We start from the raw sequence: 17,847 nt of genomic DNA on the forward strand, positions 1-17,847 counted from the left end.
GTTTAGGCACGTCAGGGGCTCTCCAAACACGACATGGGTTCCGATCTCAATTCCAGCCAATTTTGCATTGAAAAGTCAAATGGCGCTCCTTCCCTTCCGAGCTCTGCCGTGTGCCCAATCAATGGTTTACCCCAACATGTGGGGTATCGGCGTACTCAGGACAAATTGTACAACAACTTTTTTGGTCCAATTTCTCCTGTTACCCTTGGTAAAGTCAAACAAATTGGATCTGAAGTAAAAATTTTGTGAAAAAAAAGTTGAATGTTCATTTTTTTTTAAACATTCCAAAAATTCCTGTGAAGCACCTGAAGGGTTAATAAACTTTTTGAATGTCGTTTTGAGTACCTTGAGGGATGCAGTTTTTAGAATGGTGTCACTTTTGGGCATTTTCTGTCATATAGACCCCTCAAAGTCACTTCAAGTGTGAGGTGGTCCATAAAAAAAATGGTTTTGCAAATTTTGTTGCAAAAATGAGAAATCGCTGGTCAACTTTTAACCCTTATAACTCCCTAACAAAAAAAAATTATGTTTCCAAAATTGTGCTGATGTAAAGCAGACATGTGTGAAATGTTGTTTATTAACTATATTATGTGATATAACTCTCTAATTTAAGGGCATAAAAAAGAAAAATTTGAAAATTGCTAAATTTTCATAATTTTCGACAAATTTCTGTTTTTTTCACAAATAACTGCAAGTCATATCGAAGAAGTTTTACCACTATCATAAAGTACAATATGTCATGAGAAAACAATCTCAGAATCACCAGGATCCGTTGAAGCGTTTCAGAGTTATGACCTCATAAAGTGACAGTGGTCAGAATTGTAAAAATTGGCCGTGTCACTTAGGTGAAAACAGGCTTTGGGGTGAAGGGGTTAAAGTCCAATTCACACAAATGCATATAACTTCAGTGTATATTACCAGTGTTCAGTTCATAGCAATACATATCATATGGCTTTAGATTTACAGTTCCTAAACAGGCCAGACTTCACTTGTCCAGTTTCCCTGGGCGACCGCACACCATATTACAGTCTCCATATACACAGGCTCATATGTTGCAGACACTACACATGCCAGCCTTCCTCTGACTAGTTCTCATGGGTGTCCTGCATCGCTGTATCACAGTCTCTTATAGTCTCTTTACTCACACAGCTGTACACAGTCCAGGATGCAGCAGCTGGGAACCACATCCACCTGTTTGCAATCGTTTCACATGCTAGTCCTCTTTCGGGCACAGGACTTTCACCTACGGTCACAGGACAGTCCACATCTGACTCGGGCACAAGACATCCACCTCCGGGCACCAGACTGTCCACATCCGACTCCTTTGGGCACAGGACATCCACCTCAGGGCACAGGACTGTCCACATCCGACTCCTTTGGGCACAGGACATCCACCTCCAGGCACAGGACTGTCCACATCCGAGACAAGTACCATGGATGACTTGCATCGCTGTATACGCTACGGGTGCCAGGCTATTCAGCTGCCCTGGGTGCTGGTTTTGCTGGCCTGTGCCTCCATGCACTCAGCCAGTGCTCTGCAGGCCTCTGCTCTGCACACCAGCACACACTATACTGACACTGATGTGCACCTCACCTGACACACCCATACCCCTTACTGCAGGGCTTTTGGCACACACAAACCTGTGGCCTTCAGCTACATGGAAAACCTGGACTGGAAATCCGTGACTCCCATGCACACCTATGGACTTCATCCATCTGCATGCACACCTATGGACTTCATGCACAACCTGGGGAGAACACCCAGTGACCCCTACCTGTGACATGAGTCACTGCCTCACATTGCAATCACAGCTACACCTGCGACTGCCATGCACACCTATCGCCTTCATACGCCTCCGTGCGCATTCTGGGGAGCACAACCAGCGCCCCCTAGCTGTAACAGGGGTCACAACCTCACAGAGCGTAATACATTTTATCAACAGTAAAAAAATTATTTTAATTGAGGTTATGCTCCCCTTCAATCAGTAAGAAATGCACATTGAGATTCTCAAGGAATCAATCCTTTAGGCAACTCTCTCTGTGTCTTGTATAATACAATAAGGTGTGCAGCTCACTTTGGAGAACTATGTGTTGATCCTGCTTCGGATCAACATAGGCGGTGAATTCAAAGTGAAAAGAAACTCCAAGCGAATGTGGCGCAAATCACCTTAGGATTTCTTGAATACATCCACTTTCAGTGAAAATCTATTACTAAAAGTTAATTTATTCCAGACCGAGGATGCAGAAATTACTGTCTGACTTGGACAAGTACTATAGAAAGATGTTTGTAGTCTATGGAACTGCTGGAACAGGCAAGAAAGTGCCTGGTCCCGCTCTAAGCTCTAAAGTCATGGATGATGTAGAGGAAGAAAGTTTCATATGGTAAATAGAGTGAAGCCAAAGTGTTCAGATACTGTAGTCTCATCTCCATGCTCTGTCTCCAGTGACAATCTAACTATTGTACACTCACCGGCCACTTTATTAGGTACACCATGCTAGTAACGGGTTGGACCCCCTTTTGCCTTCAGAACTGCCTCAATTCTTCGTGGCATAGATTCAACAAGGTGCTGGAAGCATTCCTCAGAGATTTTGGTCCATATTGACATGATGGCATCACACAGTTGCCGCAGATTTGTCGGCTGCACATCCCAAAGATGCTCCATACAAGGCAGGATGGATCCATGCTTTCATGTTGTTTACGCCAAATTCTGACCCTACCATCCGAATGTCGCAGCAGAAATCGAGACTCATCAGACCAAGCAACGTTTTTCCAATCTTCTACTGTCCAATTTCGATGAGCTTGTACAAATTGTAGCCTCAGTTTCCTGTTCTTAGCTGAAAGGAGTGGTACCCGGTGTGGTCTTCTGCTGCTGTAGCCCATCTGCCTCAAAGTTCGACGCACTGTGCGTTCGGAGATGCTCTTAGGCCTACCTTGGTTGTAACGGGTGGCGATTTGAGTCACTGTTGCCTTTCTATCAGCTCGAACCAGTCTGCCCATTCTCCTCTGACCTCTGGCATCAACAAGGCATTTCCGCCCACAGAACTGCCGCTCACTGGATTTTTTTTCTTTTTCGGACCATTCTCTGTAAACCCTAGAGATGGTTGTGCGTGAAAATCCCAGTAGATCAGCAGTTTCTGAAATACTCAGACCAGCCCTTCTGGCACCAACAACCATGCCACGTTCAAAGGCACTCAAATCACCTTTCTTCCCCATACTGATGCTCGGTTTGAACTGCAGGAGATTGTCTTGACCATGTCTACATGCCTAAATGCACTGAGTTGCCGCCATGTGATTGGCTGATTAGAAATTAAGTGTTAACAAGAAGTTGGACAGGTGTACCTAATAAAGTGGCCAGTGAGTGTATATTAAAGGGAACCTGTCAGCAGGATTGTGCACAGTGACCTACAGACAGTGTCAGGTTGGCGCTATTATACTGAGTACAATGATACCTGGTGGTGAAATCTTTATTTTCAGTTTTGAGTTAATGATATGCTCGTGCTCTGGGGCGGCCTGTGGAGGGGGGTCTTCATGTGGTGCCCTGAGTATTACTTATAATGCAGCCTGCTGACAGGTCACTGATCCCTCAGTGTCCCTTTCTGTGACTTCTGAGGTTTATGGGTTTGACAACTCTGATGTGACTGACTCCCACGTATTTGCAACTATTCTATTCATGGATATTTAAAAGAAATGTGTTTATATAAGATTATTCTTATGATGTGATATTTTTCTTTTCTTGATCTTATCCTTTTTTTAAGAATTACTTAACCCATCTTTAGCTCATTAAATAGAAATACCCTAAATCCCAATACTGTCATGACAATGTGCATATATATTTATATGAGGGATGATATTAGAGAAGGACAGAGAGTTCATAACAGGAATCAGTGGTGTTCCTGTGTGCTGATGACTAAGAAAGCTGATATAATGCATGATAGAGCTGTGTATAAAGTATAAAAGAGAGTTATACTGCAGGATGGGCTTTATGTACAAGGAACAGAAAAGAGAACTGTGCTGCAGGATGGGCTGTATATACGGGGACAGAAAGAAGAAATATATTGCAGGATTGAAAGTAAATAGAGGGGAAACAAAGGAGAGATATAATTGTAAAAATGGCTGTACACATTGGGTTGAATGGAATATGGACTCTGTGTACATGGGCTGTTATTAAATGAACGGTTTTATTGCCTGATGCTGAGAGATCAAACCACACAGTCAGTTATACCGATGCAAATGGCAGAAGATAAAATCAGTCTGGCAGGTTACTATGCAGGAGCACACAGAGGCACATTCTACATTAGATTAGCTTGGGAGGTGGGGCTTATGGAGGAGGGGTCTGCAGCACTGAGAAGAAGCAAGTGCTGCTGATAATTGCAGTTTTAGCAAATAATAATTGGATTGCCCATTTTCCTATGTGAACATGGATGCCCCAAGGGGAAGATGGAGATGAAAAAAGAGAAAAATGTAGAAGAAGAAAGAAATTTAAGGTTTTGCTTAGTTTGTATAATAATAATAAGAAGTCATTTACTGTGCTTTGCGAAAAATAATGCGATATTGGGAGTACCTCTTTAAATGTATTTTGGCTTTTATTGTAGGTGTAGTTTTGGGGTTTCCTAATTAACATTTCATACAACGCTTACCATTCCCTACTAGGACCCTTCCAACACTGCTGTTTTGAACTTGGACACTCCACCTGCCTGTGCCATCATAGTATTCTCATTACCCTCCTGCTGTGCGGTGGATCTATCTGAGTAGATGAAGCGAGCCACTGGGATCACTGATTGACAGTCACTGGGAGCAGCAGACACTCAGGTTTGGACCTAGGGAGAGTGAGTGAAAACAGTTTAGCCTTTTTTAAAGTATAGTGTGCGTGATGAGAAGAGTTTTCTAAAACTGGAAAATCCCATAAAAATTTGCATTAATAGTTTCTCTGAACTTTTGGGAAAAATTTGGTGAAGATGGCTAATTCAAATTTCAAAATTTTTGATCATCTCCTCTCACCAGTAACTTATCCCCGTAAGTTAAAATAGTAGCCAGCCATATATTTTCTCTGCTCAAAGGTTTAGTATTAAATGTGAGATAATGAAATTTGAATGAGCAAACAAACATTTAAAGAGAATATGTCAGCAGGCTTTTGCTATGTAATCAACATAGGTAGAGACAGAGACACTGCTTCCAGTGATGTATCTCATAGATTACTGAGTTCAGTGGTTATAATAAAATTAGTTTTCTGTGCTGCAGATTTAGCAGGGATTAGCATGTTGAGCTCTGGGTAACCCCACCCACACCAATGATTGGCCGCTTTCTGTGTACTATGTATATTGACACAACACTGCTAATCAGTGGAGGAGGTGGGGTTGGACTAGGAGGCACGAGAGCAGCTTGTCTTCTAGTGATAATCTCCTGCTGGTAAAACACAGATTATATTGAAATAGTGAAAAATAGCCAAATAAGTGACACATCACTATAATCAGGGCTACTTTCCCTACATCATGGTGCTGTCAGATTACAGAGCAAAATCCTGGTGACAAATTCCCTTTAATAGAGAGCCAAGTCCATCAGAAGAGTAGCTGATTCTGGAGACTTTTCATTTAGATGTTACAGGGACTAAGGTAAGGGCAACTCTTCTATTTAAGGGATATTTGATTGAGTCAATAAAATATACAGTTGTGTTAGTCATATAAAAGACAAAACGATTAAAACAATGTCAGTACTCTACCTCTAAAATATATATTTCTTGTGTGTATCTTCCTGTGCTCATGGTTGTTTTAATCCCAAAATATATATAATTTATGGATGAAATCCATTATTTTCATTAGAGGATCTCAGCTTCACGGGAGACAGAATATGCGCCGCTACTAACTGCTGTAGGTTTATACTTAAAATAATTTATTTTCCTACGAACGTAGAAAGCTCAGTGCTCTTTCCAGAGCTCCGTGTTAAAAATAGTCCCTATTACAGCAAATAACAATTTATGTAATTCACATTTTATGCTACTACTTTCAGAAGCAATCAACCGTAGCAGCAGCTATAGCATCTGAGCTCGCCATAAAATCCAGTCCCTCGTGGTATATTAAATAATTCTGATGTAATGTCTTAAATAAAAAAAATCACCTGACTTTTAAGCTTTTTTTAAAAAAAAAAAAAAAGAATCTCCTGCTGCTGCGGCTGAACTATGATAATGAGGAACGAACACACAATGCTAAGTAGTGGATACGTGTATATCTTTTACTAATTCTGAACCACAACTGGAGCCAAATTCGACCTAGTACATTATAGACTAGACTAAGGCTGCGCTTTCCTTTTATTTACATAGACAGTATATTAAAGCAGCATGTGTTCGGGGAGCTCGCTCATTTCCGTATTCCTAGTGGCGACACATGCTTTCCAATGCATTAAATCACGAGTGTTTATTAATATGCTAAGTAGGTTACCGTAAATTGGTTCAAGTAGTTACATCTCCCAAAGCCTCATGAATAGTCAGTGGAATGCATAGTCACACAAAAGTCATGCTTGTTTATGCGGTATGTTCTAGAAATATTTAAAATAATAGTAAAATATAATATATTTAACGTTGTTACTAGAGATGAGTGAACCCGAACTTAAAAGTTTGTTCCGAACAGTTGGTGTACGATAGTAAACCCCAAACACAGACTTTTTTAGGAAGTCTGTTGCAAGGTTTGGAGCACCGGGGGAAGTCCGGGAAGAGAAGAGAGAAGGGAGAGGTTTCCAGCTCAAAAGTTCAGATCCCCATTGTTTTCAATAGGGTTTGGGCTCGTTTTCAAGTTTTGGTACAGTTCTGGAACTTAGGAGTAAAATTCAGGTTGGGTACCAGAACCCAAATTTCCACTGGTCCGCTCATCTGTAATTATTACCCTTAGGCTGCGTTCACGCGTTCGGTATTTGGTCAGTATTTTACATCAGTATTTGCCAAAATCAGAAGTGGAAGAATCAGAGGAAAAGTATAATAGAAACTCGTCATCACTTCTGTATTTTTCACCCACTCCTAGTTTTGGCTTACAAATACTGATGTAAAACACTGACCAAATACTGAATGTGTGAACGTGGCTTAAGGTTCAAATCTCATCAAAAGCAACATCTGCATGGAGTATATATGAATACTATTGATGTCCAAGTGCACAAGTCTACTGTTAGGAAGAAACTGATCAAGTCTGATCCTCATAGGAAGAGGTGAACTTTGCTTTTAAGAGAATAGATCGCAGAGGTGCACCCGATGTGTATCTGCAAGGTGTAGAGGTATTGGTCTCACCTAAAACCTTCAGCCTGTATATAAATAGTAGGTAGGCTCCTACATAGGGTACTACTGTTGGGTCATTGTTACATTTATGAATTGAAACAACATATTTTGCGTGCCACACAAAATAACTGTTCAAACCAAGCACAGGAACTAGGTGCATCATTACCATGGCCAACCAGTTCAGTATAGCTCCTGGCCATTTAGTTTTTCATCTATTCCAAACTTCTCCTTGCTTTTGAAAAAAACAAACAAAAAAAAGTAAATAGATAAAGGATGCGGAGGTAGAAGGTAAATAAGTGGTTGAGAATTTGTAGTAAACTGTTGGCCACATCAAGAGTGCACCGAACACCTAGGCTTGGTTTTAACAGTCATTTTGTGCTGACAGACCTCCTTTAAATAGAAAGACTTTTGGGCTCAAACTTCCAATAGTGCAGATTCTGAGGACATATGAGCATTTCACATGCCAAAATATGACAGAAGAGAATCAGTGAGGGTGTAACTGTTTGTGTGGCCCCTCCCTTGAACACCAAAGACAATATTTAACTCCTACCCAAGAGGTTCAAGTTAAATCTTTAAGTTAAACTTAGTTTTTTGAAGAGATTTTTAGTTATTGCAAAGTAAATTTGTATCTATGTAGTGTTTTCTACAATTCATTCACTTTTTTTACTTTAGTGTTTCAATGAAGATAACACTTTTATAGTTTCAACAAGCACTGACATGCATGGGCAGCACGGTGGCTCACTTGTTAGCACTATAGCTTTTCTGCACTGAGGCTCAAATAACACCAAGGACAACACCTGTAAGGAGTTTTCATGTTCTCCCGTGTTTGTGTGGGTTTCCTCCGGGTTCTTCGGTTTTCTCCCACACTCCAAAGACATACCGATAGGGAATCAAGGGGACAGCGATGATAATATCTGTAAAGCATTGTCTAAATAAATGGAGCAAGTAAAATTAAAAATACTTTGGTGATGCATCTATGTGTATGCAGCTGTCTCCTTTTTTTGACAATGTTTATTGTATTGTATTCTGTATAAAGGCACATATGAACCTGTGCTGGTGCACATACTTACGATACACATAAGAACATGTACAGGGGTCTTTGTGGTCCTATGTTGATCTGTTTTACTTGGTATATTCACATAGAGTCCTGGTGTTGAGTCTTTAACCCCTGGGCCGTAGTACTGCTCTACGGGAACTGCATTTCTGCCAGCTGCAAAACTAGTACAGTGGCATGATCATCGGGGTCTCACGGTGAGCGCCACGGCGATCGTGTGCGGGTGTAAGCTGTATGTGACAAATGACACCCCGCAGCAATGCCCACGATCAGTGCTAGCGCTGATCGTGGGCATTTAACCCCTCTGATGCCGCTGTCAGTACTGACAGTGGCATAAAGAACAATCGCGCAGGGAGGGGGCTCCCTGCGCTCTCCCACAGGAACAACACGATGCGATCACATTGCTCCTGCGGTCTCCATGGAGACCCCTGGCTACAGGATGACTGCAGGGTCCTTCCGGTTCCTTCAGTAAGGTGGCTTGCAAGTGCCTGCAGAGAACAGGTGCTGGCAATCCTCCTTCACTGCCTGTCAGATCGCTGATCTGACACAGTACTATACAAAGTGTCAGATCAGTGATCTGACATGATATAGCGATGTCCAAACCTGTGACAATGATATAAAGGTAGAAAAAAAAATTAGATTGTGCAAATTTATTTATTTTTTTTAAATCCCAAATAAAGAAAAAAATCTATATATTTTTTCCAATAAATCCATTTGTTTATGTAAATAAAAAAAATAAAATTAAAGTACACATATTTGGTATCACCGCGTCCGTAACGACCCGCTCTATAAAACTGTCCCACTAGTCAACCCTTTGAGTGAACACTAGAAAAAAAAAAAAAAGGCAACAAAACAATGCTTTATCATCACACCGCTGAGCAAAAAGTGCAATAAAACGCTATCAAAAGGTTGGATGTAAATAAAAATGGTACTGCTGAAAACGCCATCTTGTCCCACAAAAAACAATCTGCCATGCGTCTCCATCAGCAGAAAAATAAAAAAGTTATAGCTCTCAGAATAAAGCAATGCAAAAATAATTATTTTTTCTATAAAATAGTTTTTATTGTGTAAAAGCGCCAAAACATGAACAAAATATATAAGGTATTGATGTAATCGAACTAACACGAATAGTAAAGTTGCCTTATCAATTTTACCACAAGCAGAATGATATAAAAAAATGATAAAACAAGCAATTCCTGAATTGCTGGTTTTCGTTCATTCTGCCTCCCAAAAATCGGAATTAAAAGCGGTCTGAAAAAATGCCATGTACCCGAAAATGGTACCAATAAAAACGTCAACTCGTCTCACAAAAACAAGACCTCACATGACTCTGTGGGCCAAAATATGGCTAAATTAGAACTCTCAAAATGTGGTGATGCAAAAACTATTTATTTGCAATAAAAAGCATCTTTTAGTGTGTGACAGCTGGCAAACATTAAAACCTGCTATAAAAACCCGCTATAAATAGTAATTCAAGCCACCCTTTATCACCCCCTTAGTTAGGAAAAAATAATAAAATAAAAAAGTATTTATTTCCATTTTCCCATTAGAGTTAGGGTTAGGGCTAAAGTTATGGTTAGGGTTGGGGCCAAAGGTAGGGTGAGGGTCGGGGTTATAGTTAGGGTTAGGGTTGGGGCTAGAGTTTGGGTTAGGGTTTGGATTACATTTATGGTTGGGGCTAGGGTTGGGATTAGTGTTGGGATTAGGGTTAGGGGTGTGTCAGGGTTAGGGGTGTGGTTAGGGTTATGGTTAGGGTTGGGATTAGGGTTAGGGGGTGTTGGGATTAGGAGTGTGTTAGTGTTCGCGTTGTGGTTAGGGTTCGGATTAGGGTTTAAGGTGTGTTGGGATTAGAGTTGCAGTTATAATTGGGAGGTTTCCACTGTTTAGGCACTTCAGGAGCTCTCCAAACGTGACATGGCGTCCGATCTCAATTCCAGCCAATTCTGCTTTGAAAAATAAAACGGTGCTCCTTCCCTTCCGAGCTCTGCCATGCGCCCAAACAGTAGTTTACCCCCACATATGGGGTATCAGCGTACTCAGGACAAATTGTACCAAAACTTTTGTGGTCCTATCTCTCCTGTTACCCTTGTGAAAATAAAGATTTGGGGGCTAAAACATCATTTTTTGCGGGAAAAAATGATTTTTTATTTTCACGGCTCTGTGTTATAAACTTTAGTGAAACACTTGGGGGTTCAAAGTTCTCACAACACATCTAGATATGTTCCTTGGAGGGTGCAGTTTACAATATGGGGTCACTTGTGGGGGTTTTCTACTGTTTAGGTACATCAGGGGCTCTGCAAACGCAACATGACGCCCGCAGACCATTCCATCAAAGTCTGCATTCCAACTCAGGACAAATTACACAACAACTTTTGGGGTCCAATTTCTCCTGTTACCCTTGGGAAAATAAAAAATTTGGGGTGCAAAGTTAATTTTTGTGAATAAGTATGATTTTTGTTTTTATGGCTCTACATTACCACTTGGGGGTTGAAAGTGCTCACCACACATCTAGATAAGTTCCTTAAGGGGTCTACTTTCCAAAATGGTGTCACTTGTGGGGGGTTTCCATTGTTTAGGTACATCAGGGGCTCTCCAAACGCAACATGGTGTCCAATCTCAATTCCAGCCAATTTTGCATTGAAAAGTCAAACTGCGCTCCTTCCCTTCCGAGCTCTGCCATGCGCCCAAACAGTGGTTTACCCCCACATATTGGGTATCAGCATACTCAGGACAAATTGTACAACAACTTGTGGTCCAATAGTTCCTGTTACCCTTGGTAAAATCAAACAATTTGGATCTGAAGTAAATTTTTTGCGAAAAAAAGTTAAATGTTCAATTTTTTTTTAAGCATTCCAAAAATTCCTGTGAGACGTTATAATAGATGAATGTGGATAAAATCTGCGCTGCTGTGACAAATAATGAATCCAGATATAGTTGTAAGGTGTTCAGGTGGTTTATTCAACGCGTTTCGAAGCTCATGGCTTCTTCTTCAGGAAGTTTCCACACAAATATCTTTGTGTGGAAACTTCCTGAAGAAGAAGCCATGAGCTTCGAAACGCGTTGAATAAACCACCTGAACACCTTACAACTATATCTGGATTCATTATTTGTCACAGCAGCGCAGATTTTATCCACATTCATCTATTATAACGTCTCTAAGAGGTCGCAGCGCCGACCTGTGGATCTGCAGCAGCTGACAAATTACACGCCTTTACTTTGCACCATCAGGTGAGCAGTTCTCTCATAATTCTTTAAGAGCAGTCCTGAGGATAAGACCCTATATGCGCTTTTTTGTCTCCTATTCTTCTATACTAAAAATTCCTGTGAAGCACTTTAAAGGATTACTAAACTTCTTGAATGTGGTTTTGAGGACCTTGAGGGGTGCAGTTTTTAGAAGTGTCACTTTGGGGCATTTTCTGTCATATAGGCCCTGAAAGTCACTTCAAGTGTGAGGTGGTCCCTAAACAAAATGATTTTGCAAATTTTCTTGTAAAAATGAGAAATCGCTAGTCAAATTTAACCCTAATAACTTCCTAACGAAAAAAAAATATGTTTCCAAAATTGTGCTGATGTAAAGCAGACATGTAGGAAATGTTATTTATTAACTATTTTGTGTGATATGTCTCTCTAATTTAAAGGCATAACAATGAATATTTTGAAAATTGCGAAATTTTCTATATTTTCACCAAATTTCCATTTTTTTCACAAATAAACGCAAGTCATATCGAAGAAATTTTACCATTATCATAAAGTACAATATGTCACGAGAAAACATTCTCAGAATCACCAGGATCCGTTGAAGAATTTGACAGTGGGCAGAATTGAAAAAAATGGCCTGGTAAGGAAGTTGAAAGCACGTTTTTGGGGTGAATGGGTTAAACTGTGGCATACACCATCTGCAAACTCATGAAAATTGCCCAATGTAGAGTTGATTATTTGCAGCCTTTTAGTTCTAATTCTAAACTTCCTCTTACCCATTCTATTTCAACCATGGTTTGGACATACAGATGCTTCTCACAAAATAAGAATGTCATCAAAAAGTTAATTTATTTCAGTTCTTCAATACAAAACGTGAAACTCATACATTATATAGAGTTTTTACAAACAGAGTGATCGATTTCAAGTGTTTATTCTGTTAATATTGATGATTACGACTTACAGCCAATGAAAACCCAAAAGTCATTATCTCAGTAAATTAGAATAATTAACAAAAAACACCAGCAAAGGCTTCCTAAGCTTTTTAAAAGGTCCCTTAGTCTGTTTGAGTAGGCTCCACAATCATGGGGAAGACTGCTGACTTGACAGATGTGCAGAAAAAAAGTCATTGACACACTCCGCAAGGGTGGTAAGCCACAAAAGGTCTTACTAAAGAAGCTGGCTGTTCACAGAGTGCTGTATCTAAGCATATTAATGGAAAGTTGAGTGGAAGGAAAAAGTGTGGTAGAAAAAGGTGGACAAGCAACCGCGATAACCGCAGCCTTGAAAGGTTTGTTAAGAAAAGACCATTCAAAAATTAGGGAGAGATTCACATGGAGTGGACTGCTGTTGGAGTCATTGCTTCAAGAGCCACCACCCACAGATGTATCCAGCACATGGGCTACAAGTGTCGCATTCCTTGAGTCCAGCCACTCATGACTAATAGACAATGCCAGAAGCATCTTACCTGTGCCAAGGAGAAAAAGAACTGAACTGTTGCTCAGTGGTCCAAGGTGTTGTTTTCAGATGAAAGTAAATTTTGCATTTCATTTAAAAATTAAGGTACCAGATTCTGGAGGAAGAGGAGAGAGGCCACAATCCAAACTGCTTGAGGTCTTGTGTGAAGTTTCCACAATCAGTGATGGTTTGGGGAGCTATGTCATCTGCTGATGTAGGTCCACTGTGTTTTATCAAGACCAAAGTCAGTGCAGCTGTCTACCAGGAAATTTTAGAGCATGTCATGCTTCCCTCTGCTGACAAGTTTTTGGAGACTGAAATTTCATTCTTGGCACCTGTCCACACTGCCAAAAGTACTAATACCTGGTTTAAAAACAACAGCATCACTGTGCTTGATTGGCCAGCAAACTCACCTGACCTTAACCCCATTGAGAATCTGGGATTAAGGCCATGCACATTTTGATCAGTATTTTACATCATTATTTGTACACTCCCTGACAGAAGTTATGTCGCTTATCCATGTTATGTAAATAAAAGCTTTCAACCTGGCATTAAATTCATCCATTGGTTGTATAAATTATTCTTTTGAAAGCTGAAACCCTCTGAAATGTGGTCTAGGTTAAGAAAATAAATTGGCATCAATGCAGAAATATTGATCAGTTAATGGACACAGAATGGTCAGAATTTGGCAAGACAAAAGTTTTGTCGCCCACAGAAAGTAATGTGATGTTCAAACAAATAACTTAAAATACAAATATACGTTGCGTAACATTGGTGAATGAAGTTGTGGTGCTATTAGAGTTATAGTTAATATTTTGTATGACTTCCATGAACTTGAAGCACTGCATCCATGTGGTTCAACAATGATTCATACAATTTATTAATGAAGTAATCAAAAAATAGCAAAGAATACAGTCTTATATGCCTCCCAGAGTTAATCTAGATTCTTTGGTTTTGTCTTCCAAGCTTCCTCTTTCATCCTACCCCAAACATGCTCAATGATGTTCTTGTCTGGTGACTGAGCTGGCCAGTCCTTGATCACCTTAATCTTTTTTGCCTGGAGGAACTTTGTTGTAGAGATGGATGTATGAGATGGAGCACTATCCTGCTGCATAATTTGACCCCTTTTATGATTTGGAATATAAGAGGTAGCTAATACTTCTTGATATTTTAAGCTATTTATATTTCCTTCCACCTTGCAAATGTTTCGCACACCTCCATACTGAATGTAACCCCAGACCATGATCTTTCCACCACCAAATTTAACTGTTTTCTGGGTGTATTTTAGAACCATACTGGCTCCAGTAGGTCTCCTGCAGTATTTGTGGTGGCTGTGGTGTAATTCTACTGATGTTTCATCAGAGAAATCCACCTTCTGCCACTTTTCCAGCATCCATCTGTTTAGCAGGCTGTGGGACTTTGCAAATGCCACACTGTTTTTTATTTGCCATTTGTTTAGTGTTGGCTTCTGGGCACTGATTCGACCATGGAGGCCATTAGAAGACAAAATCCTACAAACTGTTCTAGTTGACACAGGGACTTGAGGTGACCAGGCCTGTTGGAGCTCTGGTCCAATGGAAGAAGGGCTTGCTTTGGATTTTCTAACCAACAAACGTTTCTCCTGAGCAGTTGTCTTGTGGGGTCTTCCGGACCTGGGCTTGTCAAACACATCTCGAGTCTCTTAAAATCTTTTTTTAATTCTTTGTACTTGATGCAGAGACACATTAAAGGTGCCAGCCACCTCTGCAGTGGATCTGGTCTTCAGCCTTTTGATAATCCAGGCTTTGGTCGCAGGGTGGATTTTTGGCATATTGTCAGAATTCAATTTGCAGTTCAAGTGAAGGTCTGGAGTGCTGGGTTTCTTTTTATACACACAAACACACTATTTAACCAATCTTTTACTGAGCACAGGTGAGGATGTAAACTAGGATTGGGTGCATTATATGACCAGGCGACAAAACTTTTGTCTTGCCAAAATCTGACCATTCTGTGTCCATTAACCGATCAATATTTCTGCATTGATGCTAATTTATTTTCTTAACTTATACCACATTTTGGAGGGTTTCAGCTTTCAAAAGAATAATTTGTACAACCAATGGATGAATTTAACATCAGGTTATAAGCTTTTATATACATAACATGGATAAGCAACATAACTTCTGTCAGGGAATGTAAATCAAAACCAGGAGAGGAACAATCAGGGGAAAAGAATAAAAGAAACACGTCACCACTTCTGCATTTTATGCCCACTCCTGGTTTTGGTTTACAAATACTGATGTAAAATACTGACCAAATCCCGAATGTGTGAAAATGACCTGAATCAGAGAATATTTCTGAGATATTCTTTCCTCAAAATGATATCATGGGAAAAAAATTCAAATTTGCCAAATTAATTTTAAGCACCTCTGGACGACCTAAATGTAAAACCGATGTCACATCCCATAATTACAGTAACATATTCATTTTAGAAATAAAGTTGATTATATCTTATGCCTTGCTATAAACAATGTAACATCTTTTTTTTTTTAAATATTTTTAAGAAGGCATAGGATTTAGCAAAGCTTCAATTATACCTGAATGATATTAACACTAAGCAGCATTTTCCTCTATAATCAACGATTTTTATTAAAAGGAACAATCATCTCCTCAGAATGGAGCTGTTATCTCCTGTTGCTACTTCTGACCTCCTTGACTGACACATAAGAACAAATGTCTGAGTAGAGAAAAGCTGTAAAATTAGAGGCAGTCATTACTATTCTGTTCCCTTTAGACAGAAGAAAACTCTCAGAGTCAACATGTTTTGGAGTTTCCATGTATAATGACTCGAAATAAATCGTATTGTTGCGTTATATATTTTTTTTGCAATTCGCTCATATTTCCCATGAAACAACCATCTCTATACTAAATCCCATGAAAGTGACAGATTCATCATAATTTCCATACTTCAGAAAAATAAAAATAAATATCATAGATAGCACTGGATGCATCTTCACTCTCACATGGTACATAGGGATTTTTGACTCATTCTCTGAATTTTCTGTGTAGAATTCTTGTTTTTCTCTACCTTTTGGTGAGCTAAAGGGGTTGTCCCAGAAATATAACATCTTTTAAATGAGAGATGATCAACTCTTGACGCTGTTCTGTTAAATTAGTTGGTGACGCTCTGGAATAGCATATACTCTGTGTCGAACCCAAAGAACAGAATCCAATCTCTGATCAACCAAAGGTTTCCATATTTTTTGCAGACTATGCATCAAGAAATTCTTCCAAATATTCTCTAATAACATTAGTAGTTGTAAGCTTAAAAAGCTGGTGTTATTTATGTACTGGACATCTTCAGATCACAGGGTATTTTTAATTTGATATGTTCTGAGACTTTTAATAATTCACAATTATTATTTGAGTATTTTCCAAGATGCATATTTTTTATATCAGCATAGAATTCTATTGTAACCAACATGCAGCTAGGAGTGGACAGTTAATTCAAATACTAGGGTTGGTTGCTTGGGTCCAAAAAACTTCCAAATCCATACCTGGCTTGTTGCTAAGAGCCTCGTAATCTCATGCAACAAGTGATCAAGCTAGAGTGGAATTGGCACAACAACAACAACAGTGCAGTTACAGTGCAGTAAAAATGCCAAAAATAATTTCACTCCTAGGGAACTTATCAACTATATTAAATACGCAGACAATGCAACATTGACAGCAACAAGTGTAGATGGAATGAAGGACTTATTGTGGAGTGTCAAGATGAAAAGCTTGAACATTGGACTGCTACTCAACACAAAGAAGACAAAGATATTTACTGCTGCTAGGTGTGACCGGGACACATTTGAGATGGACCTCAATGAACTAGAAGTTGTAAAGGACTTCAATCTACTCGGATTGATTATCGCTCAAGATGTAATAATGGAAGTCAATAAGAGAATACCTACGAGTACATCAACAATTAAGTCATTGGACAAGGTAATCAAATCGAGGAACATTTCAATAACGATGAAGAAACGGCTCATACATAATTTGGTCTTTACTTTGGTAACATACAGATGCGAAACCTGGATGATAACAAAACAAGACAGAAGAAAAATCGACATCTTTGAAATGTGGTGCTGGAGAAGGATGTTATCAATACCAGGGATGGCAAGAAGAATAAACAAATCAATTTTGGAACAACTCAAGCCAGACGTGTCACTAAAAGCTAGAATCATCAAGGTATGACTTACTTACTTTGAACACATCATACGAAGAGACTAATCAATGAAGAAGGACATCATGATCGGAATAATAGAATTAAAAAATCAAATATGAAGACCAATAAACTGATGGCTTGGTACTATCAAGATAACAGTGGAGATGACCCTGATGAACCTATCTAAGCTTGCAGAAGATCGATCGTAATACAGATAGTGCATCCTGTTATGACCCCAATGGCAGAGGGTCTCAAAAATATTTACTAAGTCTGCAAACACAAAAACCATAGGGCAGTGGTAACTGGGCTGACCATATATCTAATCCTAGCACCACAAATATCAGCAGCCGGGGAACGTGCCTACATTGATTCTAGACGTCTCGCGCCAGCCGGAGAACTAACTAACCCTAGAAGGGAAAAGAAAGACCTTTCTTGCCTCCAGAGAAAAGACCCCAAAAGTTGGATACAAGCCCCCAACAAATAATAACGGTGAGGTAAGAGGAAAAGACAAACGAAAGAATGAGCTAGGTATTTAGCAAAGAGAGGCCCACTAGCTAATAGCAGAATATAGTAAGATAACTTATATGGTCAGCAAAAACCCTATCAAAAATATCCACGCTGGAAATTCAAGAACCCCCGAACCGTCTAACGGCCCGGGGGGAGAACACCAGCCCCCTAGAGCTTCCAGCAAGGTC

This window comes from Ranitomeya variabilis, chromosome 2, assembly GCF_051348905.1.
Source record: "Ranitomeya variabilis isolate aRanVar5 chromosome 2, aRanVar5.hap1, whole genome shotgun sequence".
NCBI classification, from domain to species: Eukaryota; Metazoa; Chordata; class Amphibia; order Anura; family Dendrobatidae; genus Ranitomeya; species Ranitomeya variabilis.